Source organism: Giraffa tippelskirchi, chromosome 12, assembly GCF_054371585.1.
Source record: "Giraffa tippelskirchi isolate mGirTip1 chromosome 12, T2T-mGirTip1v1.2.pri, whole genome shotgun sequence".
In the NCBI taxonomy this organism is placed as follows: domain Eukaryota; kingdom Metazoa; phylum Chordata; class Mammalia; order Artiodactyla; family Giraffidae; genus Giraffa; species Giraffa tippelskirchi.
Genome location: NC_137286.1, coordinates 7,810,043 through 7,824,603, shown reverse-complemented (window position 1 = coordinate 7,824,603; position 14,561 = coordinate 7,810,043). Strand labels below are relative to the sequence as shown.

At 47.6% G+C, this 14,561-nt stretch overlaps 1 long non-coding RNA gene across 1 annotated transcript; it reads left to right on the top strand.

The window, feature by feature from the left end:
• Positions 1–3,060: 3,060 nt before the first annotated feature.
• On the top strand, positions 3,061–13,228 carry LOC145529122 (uncharacterized). The gene is made up of 3 exons (XR_014070938.1): positions 3,061–3,107; positions 4,512–4,719; positions 8,726–13,228. It is a non-coding gene; the product is annotated as an uncharacterized LOC145529122 (long non-coding RNA).
• The last annotated feature ends 1,333 nt before the right edge of the window (positions 13,229–14,561 follow it).

Here is a 14,561-nt window from a genome sequence, read left to right as displayed (position 1 = left end):
CATGATCTCAGAGACATCTTTCCCAAAGACATCGGTCTTTGCCATGAAGAAACCAAGGGCCTGTGAATAATCACAGAAGAATGAGGCTTGTTCTGCCACAGAAGGGTGCTTTTCTTCCTGGCACCTGCAGGTCGCCTGCGTGGCTGACTCCCTTGAATTCCATAAAGGAAGATGAGGTGCAATCCCTTCTGTGAGCTCTCCAGCCGTATTTTATTCACCACTTAAAATTTCTCCTATATTTGAAATTCTATATGACACCCACCCTCTCCTGGGTGTCTGTATTTTTGAATTCTCTGCTCCTCTCTTGAAATGCTTTTCCTTCTGAAACATTACTATGCATCTTTCAACACTCAAGTCACCCCCTCCGTGAAGCCTTCTCTGCCTTGGTCTGGGACCCAGCTGCAGTGAGGAGTGCTCAGTGTGTGTCATGGTTTGGCTTTTCCTCCTTGTCTCAGATGTGCTGGTATCATGCCCCAGGTCCTTTGCACCTGCCATTCCCTCTGCTCTTGGCCATGTGCCATGTTTGAATCCTTCTGATCTCTGTTGATGTCTCAGTTAAGCAGTCACATCTCTCAGTGAGGGTCTCCCTGGAGGCCTCTGAGGCTTGGCCTGTTCCGGCTGCTGTCTGAGTCTGAATTTGCATGGTCGGAGGGGGTTGAGCTTGCTCCTCGTAAGCTGGAGCTGGTTTTAGGCCTCCAGATACAATATTTCTAAGTAACAGGCAAGAACTAAATGTGTTTTTACCTTTTCTGAGTCAAGAGCCCCTTTGAAATCTAAACACAAGATCTACCAAAAGATCTGAATTCTTGTTTCCAACATATAAGTCTCTGCTGACAGCATTTGATGGATACTTTGCCCTTCTCTGAGCATCACTCAAGTACTGCCTCATTCTAGGATTGAACCATCTTATATGTATCTGAGTATGATGTGTGTATGTGACTATGTGTGTATTAGTCGCTCGGTCATGTCCAACTCTTTGTGACCCTGTGGACTGTAGCCCGCCAGGCTCCTCTGTCCATGGGATTCTCCAGGCAAGAATACTGGAGTGGGCTGCCATACCCTTCTCCAGGGGAATCTTTCCTGACCCAGGGACTGAACTGGGGTCTCCACATTGCAAGCAGATTCTATACCATCTGAGCCACAATGTAAAAAAAAGCATAATACCCAGTGTGTCTTGAACACCAGTTATGAGTCCGTTGTTCTTTTAGAGAATTCCAAGTTCACCATCTCTGTTTTGCATCATGACAACCTTGGGAGGGAGCTATGAATTGACTGGTCACATACACCAACAATGGCCAAACGGCAGGTCCTCAGAGGAATCTTGCCTCCTACCTGCTTTTGTAAATTAACATTTACTTGGAGCACAGGCCACTCCCATTTTTGATGTATTATTTATGGCTGCTTTCAAAGTACAACGCAGAGTGGAGTAGCTGGGACGGAGACCATATGACCCACAGAGGCTAAAATATTACTTTCTGTCTTTTTAAATGTGTGGTTTGCTAACCTCTGATGTAGATGGCAAAGCTGGGCTCAGAGAGGTTATTTATTGTACGAACCATCCTCTGACCACGTCCATGGCTGGAGGTCATTGCTCTGTACCCTGGATGTCATAGCTACATTTGGCTTCAGTTTTGGGGTGGCTGCAGGGTTCCCCATCTGTTCTTGGGGATTCAGTGTCCCCAGCCAGGAGATGAAGTGGTGGGGCTTGATCTAGTGACCCAGGGAGCAGAAGAGTAGATTCTGTGACTGCAAGTCCCTGGGTCTGTGTGTCTGAAGGGCTGGGAATAGTTTAAGGGAATAAGAATGCCCTGCAGGCTGTTGGGATTTAAGCTCAAAATGTTGAGTGAAGAATTTCCCCCAAAGGCAGCACCGCCCAGTATCACGTGCACGTCTGTTCTTGCTGTTTGATGGAGCGAAGTCTCTGGAATCACATCAACCTCCATTTATAAGACCATGGGTTGGGGAGATGAAGGCCACTCTCTCCTGGCACTTTCTTGCTGATTGCCTCTCAGCAACACCCAGGGCGATAGTTCTCATCTATAAAGTGGGGCGGCAGGATCTGAGTTCTTGGTAAGTAAGGCACCCGCTTGCCCACCGAGCAGCTCGCTTGCCCACCGAGCAGCTCACACCCCCGGGCAGAGCCTTGAAGCTGCCCCCACAGATGTGCTCACAGCTCGGTCCCCACTGCAGTCGGGGTCAAGGCTGGCTTTAGATCCAACGTGTTCAGAACAACACAGGTCACCCCCTCCACTTTTTATCTCTTCTCTCCCCCAGAGTTGGAAGTCTTTTTACTTGCCTTTTGCTTCTTTGAGGAGCAATTCATTAAAAAAAAAAAAGCTGTTGGACACACACACACATATACATACACATACAAATGCAAAAAACTGGAGAAACAAGGATGTGATGGATAGATTGTATCAATTTCCTGATTGTGGTTTGACCCATCTTCTAATGACACAAAACACAGTCCCTGGGGGCAAAGCCATGTAGGGGGTATACTGGATTTCTCTGAGTTACTTCTTACCGCTGCATGTGAATGTACAATAATCTCTAAATAAAAAAGTTTAATTAAAAAAATAAATTGGTACTGACTGTATATTCCCAGGAGCTGTGGTTTTTATTAAGTCCGGGTATCAGTGGATAAGTCCATTTGTCAGAGGAGTGACTAGGACTTCTATAGCAGGAGCAACATTACGCTTTTACTGAAGGTTTGATGTTTGTTCATTTGGGGAGAATCATAAATCTCTTCGAGGACCCGTTCAATTCCATGAGCCCCTTTCGTCTCATTTGCATACGTGTGAGAGTGTGCCTACAGCTGTGTGCACACATGGGCACATGCACGCGTGTTCACACTCTCACATGTCGGTTGTCGGTGGAGTTCACTCAAGGACCCCACAGATCAGGGAAACAGAGAGCAAGGGATACTCTGGAGCCCTGAACAATCTGCCTGGCTTCACTTCCAAGCAGAATGGCTCTGCTATTTGTTATCTGTTTCAGATTTTGGATATTTGTTTACAATTTCATTTGGAAACAATGTAGCTTCGATCGGCATCATGGGGAGGAAGAGCCAGAGGATGAGATGAGGAGGAACTGCTTCTGAGACCCAGGTCTGTGTGATTGTCATCGCTGTGCTTCGGTTTCCTTATCTCTAGATCGGTTTGGGGTATGGGTTTTGGTGTATTTCACTCGGGCACCATGGATTTGGTGGATTGGGCACCCATCTCGCTGGGTCTGACCTGCTCATCGTCTGGTGCTGGACAGGGTTTTGCTAGTTGCCAGAGGGTGTCCAGGAGACGGGTCAGAGACGGGTCAGTGGGCACCGCAGAGCCAGGTCACCAGCTGCCTTTTATCTGCCCCCAAAGGGAAACAATCCACCACCCAGCCCAGCTCCTCCCTGACCTGCCCCTCCTTTCTCCTCCCCTCTCCATCTCTCTCTCTCTCTCTCTCCCCCTCTCTCTCTGCCACCAAGAAAGATATGCTGACAAGTGGGGAGGAAAAAAAAATAACACTTGCAAAACTTTCCCTAGTCTTGGGGAATTTACTTTGAAATTTGTGCCGGATAGAGTAATTAGTAAACTTGCTCTTAATAGTGTTTCGAAGATGTAATTTTTTCACACCTTCCCTGACTTTGACACTGCAGCTTTTGAAACTTCATTTTGCACTGTGCTTCATTGTTCTCTAATCTGCTACACTCTGCATTGAGTATCACGGAAATTTCGCACTTACTATGTCAATAACATCTGGCAAAATTGCCACCTATTAAGAGTAAGTGTTCTTTTTTCTCCGGTGAGAAATGTGATGGTGTATTATATTGGTTTCCCTTGAGAGGCTAAGGAGACAATTTTAAAGCAGACAAATGCATTAAAGAAATAACCTGAACTCTAAGAAAAGGTTACAGAAAGTCAGAAACTTTTTTTTTTCTTTTTCTTCTTCTGGGTTTATTTATTTATTTAGGGGGGGAGGGGTGAAAGCTGTTGTTACATGGGGGTGAGGGTGAGTTTCACTGCGAGGCGGCACCTCTCTGATGTCTCCTCTGGGGGAGTGTTTCTCCACCCACCTCCTACTCTATATCGGAGACCTTCTGCACCCAAGCTTTTGCAGGACAGGCCAGTCAAGGGTGCTAGGACTCTGGTATCCTGAAAGAGCAGTGCAGAGCCACCTGGGTTGTCGGCAGCCTCCCGTGAGCTGTGTGTTGTCGGCAACTCACTGAACTTCAGCACTCTCGGTCTCTTCCTTGGGGCAATGGAGATCATCAAGCTGCTTTTTGGTGTTGACCTGAAGATGCTGAAATGTGTCAGGGTCCTGGATATAGGGGCTGGCAGGTAAGTGGTCCCTGGTCCTGTCATGACTACTCGGCACCGTTAAAACTCTGTAGGTGTTGATATCTTTAAAGTCCAAGCCACTGGGGGCCCCAGATATCTGTGAGTCATAAATCCGAATCCCCAAATAATGCATCAAAACATCCCAGTGTGACTGGAGCAGGAAGGGGATTGCGTCTCATCTCCCTGCAGGCCTCCAGCTCATCATCCCAGCGAGAAGCCCATCGAAGGCAGAGCAACATCATTTTCCATCAGCTGTTCCCTGGGAACGCAGGGTGAAGGAGAACCTGGCAGAGGCCACAGTGCCCCTGAGAAGGTGAACTGGCAGCCTCTCCCTTGCCTGGCTACTTTCTGTGCCCAGGGCCGGGCTGGTATGGCCCAGACCTGAGCCAGGGCAGAGGTAGGTGGCCATGTAGGACTGAGCGTTCAACACGTCTCAGACCCTGGGGTGCTGTAACGGAGACCCCACAGACCCTGGGGTGCTGTGATGTAAGATCCCCTGCGGTCCCCAATCCACAGCTGGGGAACAAAACCACAGGATGGCTGGGAAACGCCGAAATTACTGTACATCAGCTTCGGGGTAGATTTCACTCTCCCTGGTCTGGTGTCAAGACTCATGGCTTGATCCCTCCTCTCTCTTTCTGATCTCAGATTGCATCTGTAATCTGTTTGCACCTGTAATCTGAGTTGTTCAGTGGTTCAGTTGTGTCCGGCTCTTTGCCATCCCATGGACTGCAGCATGCCAGGCTTCCCCGGCCTTCACTATCTCCAGGAGTTTGCTCAAACTCATGTCCATGGAGTCAATGATGCCATCCAACCATCTCATCCTCTGTCAACCCCTTCTCTAGTCCTTAGCCTTTCCTGTATCCCCAGGCTCCCATCTACTTGGCTTTCATGGGTGCAGTTTCTTCTGCTTGGAGTCCCTTCCTCGGCTCTGCTGTTTGACTCATTCATTCGTTTCTTTCCTTGAGAAGGACGTTGAAACACAGGGACATGTTTGTCAACCTCTGGGCCCCTTAAAATCCCCATCTCTACGATTAACTTTTGTTGAAGATCAAAGTCAAAAATACAGACAAAACTTCTGTTAAGTTTCCTAGGACTTAACAAATTAGAAGTCACAAGTTGGCAGCCCCTGCCTGAGCCAGAAATAGACCACAGATCTGTGTTGCTGAGCCCTCATAGGGAGTTAAAAAATGGAATCAGTTGCTGACACGTACGAACTGGGAGATTTCATAAGACAAATGTAGATTTTTAATTTCTATTGAATAGACTGAGAGCTTTGGCCTCCCCGAGCCCACATACATGCCCGGAAACCACTGACCCTGTTCAAAGGGGGTGTGCATTCCACAGGTTGCCATGGTGCCTGCCCCTCCCTGGCACCTGACCTCTGATCTCTACTCATTAAAGATACCAGTTTAGCCCCTGGAGGCACTTGAGTTACAGTCCTTGCAACCAGTTACTTAAACCCCCTAAGTGATCATTTCTTCATACTTTCTATATGTTGAGCACATCCATCTGGTGCCAGGCCTGTGCTAGATGCCAGGCATGTGGAAGCAAATGAGTTCAGTCTTCAGGACTCCTTTCTGCTGTGACCTCTTCCAGGAAACCTTCTTTGATACGCCTGACTGGTATTGGAGGCCCAGGCCAGTTCATCCTGGAGCCCCGGGTTTACCTGTCTTTATAGTCATCCCTCAAGTGCAAATGGTCAGTTCCTCTATTTTTCACAGCAGAAGTGCAAGTCCTCAATCACAGGCTCTATGTCTTATTTGTCTTTAATTTACCAGCCCTTCCACAGGGCCTGGTGGAGAGGCGTGTCTCTGGACTTGTTAATTTCATGCATAGATAAATGAACAAATAAACAAAACCAAAAACTGAACATCCCAGACCCTCCACATCTCATCTTTGAACCAAGAAGGCTGAGCAAGTTATATCTTAAGCTGCTTCCTGCTGGAAAATTCCAAGTTTCAGTTGAAAAACATCAATATTTAGATGACTGTATTTTCTTTCCAAATGCCCACAATATTTTACGTCCTGATAATATTTACGGGTTGTCCTCAGAGATAACTAATTGGATTTGCCATCGAGCTCACAGGGAAAACGTATGGAGGATGGTCTCTCATTACTCAGACGAGAAGGTGATAGCTCACTCCCCAAACTTCTATCGCTGTGATTCAGAGGACACGGAGATGGGGCGGGAAGGAATAATGTCCTCACTGTCACCCTGGTCTTTCTCTTGCATTTACCACTTGGACAGATCCATTTGCATCTGAATTGAACCCGCATTAAAATTTCCAGTTTATATACTGCCGCTGATAAACAAAGAGGTTCCGGGAACGGAGGCTGGGCTGGAAAAGCTGCTCTCCCCCTTACCCCCTTTTTGGATGACCTCACAAATCCGAGGTCACTTACCTCTCGTGCCCTTACTTCAAGGGCGCTTTCCCTGAGGACAGGACCAGCACGCGGGGAGACGCAGAGGAAGAATTACAGAGCGCCTCTCAGCTCATTTCTCTCCCCAGTTTTCATCCTTATTCCTTGATCTTCCTTGTGTCTTTCTAAGCTTCTGAGTTCTTTTCCCCTTCTTTTGGGGGAAGACAAAATTTCAAGTGCTGCGTCGAAGTAGTCTTTTAGTTCTGTCTCCTCCACTGGACTTCATCTCTCTGAAGGTGGGAACTGTGCCTGTTTCACTTTCAGTTTCCCTGTGTGTCTAGCAGAGTGTGACAATGTGATCAAAAAAAGAATGAAGGAAGGAACGTTGGAAATCTGACCTTGGCCATTGATAAGTGTCTGTCTGAGCCAAGGACCCTGCTAGTCTTACCGCATCTATGGTTTCTTTTAATCCTCAGAACACTATGTAGCCAATCTTCTTCTTGTTCTTATTATTGTTACTGGTAGCCAATCTTCTTCTTGTTCTTATTATTGTTACTGTTGTTATTTTATAAATAGGAAAACTGAAAGGCAGAGAGGTTAAAATGAATTTCCCAAAGTCAATAAGAGGTAGTCAGGATTCAAACCCAGGAAAAGTCATCAGTGCTCATAAGAGCAATGTTAGAAGTCCATCACGTGTGTGTGTTTGTTTGTATTACATGTGTGTCTAGGGCAACTGGTCATAACTTAAATGTTACAGAACTGGGAGTTTTCTGACTCCAAAGCCAGTTATATCATGGTATCGGGAATTGCTCACTTTCTATGTGGCCATTAGAGTGGATGAGAGACATCACTTTGCCGAAAAAGGTCCATCTAGTCAAAGCTGTGGTGTTTCTAGTAGTCATGTACGGATGTGAGGTGGACCATGAAGAAGGCTGAGTGCTGAAGCATTGATGCTTTCAAAATGTGGTGCTGGAGAAGACTCTTGAGAGTCCCTTGGACAGCAAGGAGATCAAACCAGTCAATCCTAAAGGAAATTGACCCTGACCATTCATTGGAAGGACTGATGCTGAAGTTGAAGCTCCAATACTTGGGCCACCCGATGCAAACAAACCATTGGAAAAGACTCTGATGCTGGCAAAGACTGTGGGCAGAAGGAGAAGGAGGTGATAGAGGACAAGATGGTTGGATGGCATCACCAACTCAAAGGACATGAGTTGAGCAAACTCCCAGAGATAGTGAAGGATAGGGAAGCCTGGCGTGCTGCAGTCCGTGGGGTTGCAAAGAGTTGGACATGACTGAGTGACTAGACTGAACAACAACAATCATCGGGGCTAGTATTGACTGGGTCCAGGGTACTGTAGCACCAGAACTTTGTGTGAAATGACCCACTGCTTTAGGAAACACAGTTACTGAGACCTGCTTTTCGGTATAGCGTGTTATCTCTACATGTTGACGTTTTCCTTAAACTTTTGCTAAGATCTAGCACCATCTGGGTTTTGGTGCTGGGGGAGCAGACTCAGCTATCCTTCAGCCTACAAATGCTCAATGTTCAATTTCTGTCAAACTCTGATGGAACAAGATAAAGGGGGGAGAATCTTTTACAAATGTAAGGAAAAGATTAATTACATTTGGAGATGCAAATATCCTTTGACCTCAAACATAAAGTGTTCACAAAGTCTTGGCTAATGAAATGGGGTTCTACATCACTCTACATAGTGAGGATAGTGGCGGGCAGTGTTTAAACTGCCTCTTTCCCAAATTCCTGCCCCTGGTGTACGCATAATCCGTCCTTTTGAATATGATGGATGTCACTACCACAGACAGGTCACATGGAAGGTGAAGAGATTTTGCAGGTATAGTTAAGATTCCCAATCAGTTGACTATGAGTTAGTCTGGAGGGAGATGGTCCTGCATGGGCCTGACCTGGCCAGGTGAACTTTTAAAAGCAGAGAGATTCTCCTGTTGATGTGTTTCCATATTGTGTTGGAAAATATGGATGAGGGAATGTGGCAAAATTCTGATGGAAGTTCCCCAAACAGGAGGAACCACGTTCTCCCACTGCCAGTGAGCCTGGAAAAGAATGTCAAGCCTGAGATGAGATTGTTACTCCAGCCAACACCTTGGTATCAGCTTGGTGAGACTGTGAAAAAGGAACCTTGTTTCCTGACCCAGGGAAACTGTGAGGAATTAATTTATATGATTTTAAGCCTCTACGTTTATGATAATTTGTTATACATCAGTAAGAGAAAGTTGGGCTTTCCAGGTGGTATTAGTGGTATAGAACCCGCCTGATAATACAGGAGACATGAGACATAGCTTTGATCCCTGGGTTGGGAAGATCCCCTCGAGGAGGGCATGGCAACCCACTCCAGTATTCTTGCCTGGAGAATCCCATGGACAGAGCAGCCTGGTGGGCTACAGTCCATAGGGTTGCAAAGAATTGGACATGACTGAAGCAACTTAGCATGCATACTAAAAAGTAATTCAGGGATTTTTCAGTTAGTTGTTGCAGCTAAGCTACAAGCAACCACAAAAACTTTACAAGTATTTACTGCTTATGCATCTGTTGGCTGGGACAGCTCTGCTTCTTTCCTCCAGGGTACATATGGTTCTATCTTAGTAGTGGCAGAAGAGTAAAAGGACAGGCGCAAACACACAAGGTCCCTGGGGCTCAGACTCGGCATGGATACAATGTCACTTCTGCTCCTAGAATGTTGGCCAAAACAAATCTGATAGCCAAGACCAAAGTCAAAGGCAGAGAGATCAATCCTACCCTTGATGAGGCCGTAGAAGGAGGGAGGACAAAGAACTGCAGCCAACAGTGCAATCTAGCACAGCAAAGAAATGCAGGTGGTGACATACATATTTATTGGTGATGATGAACAAGGCCAATGGCCCCTGGACTTGTCCACTCAAACATTAAAGATGACGGGGAACTGCACTTTGCTAGGAGAGGATTCAGTTAACGCCAGTGCAGTTCACCCAGATGACATTTCCCACCACCTCCCCGATAATCTAATTCTAATTTGTAATCGAGTGTGGGAGTTTGACTTTTAAGGAGCACGACTGTCATGCCGCTTCCTTGATTTGCATAGACTGCTCATCTCATCGCTCTGGGGATCCACGGAGGGTGGCTCACCCGGGACAGGGCTTTGGCTGCTCTCCAGATTCCAGGAAGAGCTGCAGATCAGCCACCACACTCAGCCTCTATTCTGATGTCTCATGATGAGGACAGACAGATTCAGGGTGGCTCACCCAAGTGGCGTCTTTGTGGAAGCACCATTGCTTTCATTCATTCTTGGAAATATTTAATGAGCACATAGTATGCGTCAAGCAATGAACTGCCCTTGGGGATGGAGATGCAAACAAGACTTCGTCAGGATCATTGAGGGATCACTCTCTGGACCAGAGGGCTGTGTGCCAGGTCCAGGGACTGCACAGAGAAGGAAGAGTGGAGTTGTCAGGAAGAGTTTCATGGACAGAATTGGTCTTGGACCATAAGGAGCATCTCTAGGGGATGGCATGGGGCGGTCTTGACCAGCGAAGGAAGTAGTGCCTACAGATGCTCTTAATGTTTTGGAGATCACAGATCTTGGGTCATCTGTTGAAAACCAGACCTTCTCTCCTGGGTCCTGGGATGCTTCTAAGTCCCAAAACCCAAAGGTTTGTCTGCAATTTCAGAGCATTTTGCAAACTGTCAGCCAGGGTGTTCTTTTTGGAGATACTCTTAGAGTTTCCATTCATTCTGGATCCTTGTCAGGAGAGCCTTGTCTGCTCTTGGAGCCCTTGGCAGAGCCTGGGCAAGACCCCAGCATCTAGCGGAGGCTGCATCCTGCTGTCTTATCATTGGCTGGGCGTTGCCTACACCTGCTGGGATGCTGGCTCAAGTGCGAGACATTCCCAGCAGCCTTGAGGGTGAGGCAGGGTTCCCTCCAAAATGTCTCAGCCCAGGCATGTCAGCCAGTGAGATGCGTGGGAGGCAGACTCTGTCACCTCCTGAGGGACACCAGGTTGACTCTCCAAGCACTCGCTCAGGGGCGGACCCCCTCCTGTCAGTCACGGGTGCTTCATATATATCCCGAGATTACTTTTCTCTTAATTTGTCTAAGTCTCTCTCTCACCCTGTCTGACGGCTGATTGCTCAGTTGCTGCCAAGCAGGAGAGAAGAGCCCGGGATGAACCCAGAACTTTAGCAATGGAAAGCAGGAGCTTCATTTAACAGGTCTCAGAAGAATCCTGACAGCAAGTCCAGCACTTCGAGGCTCTGTCAAAGATATGGAAGCGGGTTCCTGGGTTCTGACGCTGACCTAAGTCTGCTCCAGAGTTGTCCTTGGCTCCCTTCCATGCAATGGCCCCAATTTGGCCACGGGACTTTTTTATTCTATGCAGCACAGAACAGATCAGGCTAATCACCAACAGTAACAACAATAGCAAAAAATTGATAAAAGCTGGGGAAGGCAAAAAAAGAAAAATAGTTCGAAGACTTGACATTCCTACCATGTTCTTGCCTTAAGGCCTGTGCACTTGCAACCCTCAGCCCAGAGCGCTGACCCCTGATCTCCACTTGCCAAGACCCTCCTTGGTGCTGGGGTCTCCCCCCTAAAAGCCACTGCTCCCCAGTCCCTAAATTCATCCCAACTGCTCAACAACACACTGGAGCAAACCACCCTGCGTCACTCCCCTCCTAGCACTTCCTGCTGACAGAAGTGTTCTGGTTCTTTGATTTGTTTGAGTCTTTACTTTCTTTCTTCTTCCAGATAGAATGTAACTCTGTAGCGTCCATGCTTAGAGGAGACAAGGAAGAATTATTTACTGGGGAAAACATAGTGAATGTTCTCATTTGCTCCCTGGGTCTCAGAGGCCCCAGAACAGTCTTGGGATTTTCTCATTTGATTTCCAGTACTTACCTCTCTACTTGCTTAACTGGACCTCTCTCTGTTACACACCCTCCACACATAAACAAATGTGCTGTGTGTGTATCCACACAGATGAGCACACATAAACACACTCACTCACTCATCCAGAGAAAGACGCTTTCACCATTATCCAATCAGGAATTATATCTGGGAGCCCCTTCCCACTAGGACCTGAGTTGGGCAAGGTGGTAGGGGTGAGAGTGGAGAAGCTATCTTTCTTGCAGAGATAACAGGTCAGGGACAAAATCCAGGTCAACTTCCTGAGTTTCCCTGCCAATACTGATAACCTAAGACCTCAGTATTTTTGCTGGGAAAAGATGGTCGAAATAAGACCCAGGTCGTGTGCCAGACTTCATCCCGTTTTATGAATGGAAGAGGCAGGGCAGCAGCATGATGAACAAGAATGTTTCGAATTAACTTCTGGGGTTTACAGGAGCCATAATGATCTGTTTATCTGTCTTTAGCAGTCTCCTAATAGGCAACTAGAGGGTCAAGGCCTGAGCCTGTAACATCCCATTATGTGCCCTGGTCATTATTGCTTAATTGCACCTTCTTTGTTTTCCAGTGACTTTATGAGGCCGTAAGAGGGGCCTTAAGGAACTAGTCGGTGATGGAGGGTCCTGCCTCTGTGACCGGCTGGCATCGCTCCTGCCCTGACAGTGGCAGCAGCGGGCAGGGGCCGGGGATGGGGAGCAACCGCGAAGAGCCAGAGGGCTTCAACCTCTTTCACAGTTTGACAGAAACACTCTCATCTGTGTGGCTCTGGTGGTTTCCAGAGCGGCTTTTCTTAGTGTCCCTTTTTAGGATTTCCACCTCCTATTACCCGCATCGCAGCACCTGTCTGTGGCTCAGTTTCCTTAGATATGAAAGCAGGATAGGGAATCCTACCTTGCCTTCCTCCTGGGCCCTTCAGATGGCCGAATGCTATCACTGGTGTGAAAATGCTTTGGGGGTTACGTTTTGATGAAAGGGAAAAAAATATAGCACTCACTCCTTGCAGTCAATATATACCCGTGTGTCTGTACCACCTCCCCAGGAGAGCGCAAACACTCGCCCTTTGCTACTTTCCCAGCCCTTTCACATGCAGACTTGTACTGCCTGCATGCCAAGCTCTCTCTTGACTGACAACACTCGACTGACCACTTGATCCCGAGCTTGGCTGCTCATTCCCCACTGGACGCTGTGCTCCCGAGGGCAAGGACTCAGTCACACTCACCCCCGTATTCTCAGGGACCAGCAGAGAGCATGAAACTTACCAAGTACACTGTGTGGAACTGTGTGGAACTCTGTGTCCTCCACGTCTGCACGCCGATGTCTGAGTTCTCAGACTGTGACTGCACGGGGAGACGGGGTCTTTACAGAGGTGATGAAGGTAATGTGAGGTCATTAGGGTGAGAGCTAATCCATAGGGCTGGTGTCCTGATAAGAAGGGGATTCTGGGCACAGAGCAGTGCAGAGGGAGGGTGATGTGAAGATGCAGGGAGAAGATGGCCATCCGCAAGCCAAGGAGAGAGATCTCAGCAGGAAAGAGGGAACCATCCCCTGCCTACCCTCCCTGACCCAGCACCTTCATCTTGAACTTCTGGCTTCCAGAATTGTGAGAAAATAAACTTGCTGTTTAAGCTACCCAGTCTGTGGTACTTTATGGCAGGCCTCGTAGACTCATACATGAACATTTTTTTGATATAAAAGAACTACCTATGGCTGATTCATGTTGAGGTTTGACAGAAAACAACACAATTCTGTAAAGCAATTATCCTTCAATTAAAAAACAAATAAATTTTAAAAAAAAGAACTGAAAAAAAGAATTCTCTGGTGGTCCAGCGGTTAGAACTCCATGCTTCCACGGTAGGGGCAGAGTTTCAATCCCTAGTCAGGGAACTAAGACCCTGAAAATGGTCAAAAAATAAAGAAACAAGCAAAAAACCCCATCTGCATCATGAATGGTGAATGTAATTCTGGGAGGAGGAAGGGGAAGAGATAGGGCCTTGTTTCAAGCACTTACTATATACTATGTGCCACTGGGCTTCCCTGGTGGCTCAGTGGTAACGAATCTGCCTACAGTGCAGGAGCCATAGGCTTGATCCCTGGATCTAGAAGATCCCCTGGAGGCAGGCACGGCAACCCACTCCAGTGTTCTTGCCTGGAGAATCCCATGGACAGAGGAGCCTGGCGGGCTGAAGTCCAGGGGATCACCAAGAATCAGACACAACTGAGCTGACTCAGCACGTACCCACACACCATGCGGCCCTGAGCCCTATGCTAGAGGTTTTACATCATCTCCTTTGGAGTTATTTGTTTCATTTCACAGAGGAGAAAACTATGAGTGGGGAAGATCGAGTAATTTCTCCAGGTACCTATGAGTACCTGCCTAGCTGTCTTCCAAACACCACCCTCCTCTCGACAGCTGCTTCTAGATACGAATTCCTGCGGATTTCTCAAGGGAACGTTCAGATGGTCCTGTCCGAAAGTGAACCGTTTGCTGCCCTTCGCCTCCAGCTTCTCCTGCTCCCTTAACATGTGACCTCCATCCGCCTGGCATTGTCTCGTGGCAGATTCCTCACCTTCGGTCCCCAGTACAGCGGCCCCAAGTCCCCCGCTCTTCTCCACCTGAACTGCATCACCCTCGTCCAGCCCACCAGCACCACTTACCTGGCCGCAGGTATCCTGGCCACCCGCCCATCCCTCAGTCATTCTGTCATGATGTTTTCAGAGTTCCTTGATCCAATGAAACCATTCTACCTACGGATCATTCTTCTTGATCTTCCCCCATCCAGCCAGTCCCACATCGCTCTTCAACCTGCCAGTTCCCCCAGTCACTCCCACCCTCTCTCCTCTCCCTGCCTCTTTTCTTCCTGACATGTCCTGCTACCTGATGCTAGTCTTCACTCTTTTTTTTGGTCTTTCTCCTCTATTAGTAATTCCAGAATCAGAAAAGACACAAAATCCAGAAGCCATA